This window comes from Trichechus manatus, unplaced genomic scaffold, assembly GCF_000243295.1.
Source record: "Trichechus manatus latirostris isolate Lorelei unplaced genomic scaffold, TriManLat1.0 scaffold00119, whole genome shotgun sequence".
In the NCBI taxonomy this organism is placed as follows: Eukaryota; Metazoa; Chordata; class Mammalia; order Sirenia; family Trichechidae; genus Trichechus; species Trichechus manatus.
In genome coordinates, this window is record NW_004444055.1 from 2,498,173 (window position 1) to 2,498,881 (window position 709).

Consider the following 709-nt stretch of genomic DNA (forward strand, 5'->3'; position numbering starts at 1 on the left):
TACATACCATGGACTGCCAAAAGAATGAACAAATCTGTCTTGGAAGAAGTACAGCCAGAATGCTCTTTGGAAGCTATGATGGTGACACTTCGTCTCACATACTTTGGACATGTTATCAGTGGGGATCAATCCCTGGAGAAGAACATTATACCTGGTAAAGTGGACGGTCAGTGAAAAAGAGGAAGACCATCAACAAAATGGATTGAAACACTGGCTGCAACAATGGGCTCAAGCATAACAATGATCATGAGGATGGTGCAGGACTGGAGAGTGTTTCATTCTGTGGTACATAGGGTCACTATGAGTCAGAACCAACTCGACAGCACCTAACAACAATACACATAGTTCGCCATGAGTCGGAATTGACTTGAAAGCAACCGGTTTGCAGCTAAGTGTGGTCACATGAGTAAATTTTCAACAGTGAAAGGTGAATAAAGTGATGTGCACAAACTCCAACTCATTCTTTAGAAAGGAGTTGCTTGCCCTAGATACCTCTCTTTCCCTCACCATACTAGCTGGGGCAGACAGGGCCAGGTTCATGTGGATATTCATGCTGGAAAGGACCAGGATTAGAGCAACATTTCAGATTACTTGTCGAATGTGGCAGAGGTGCTGCACCTTCCTGGGTTCTGACATACCTTTAGGGACCAGAGCCTTCATACCCCTTGAACTATTACCACATGGAAAAATAAATCTTTATCATCTTAGA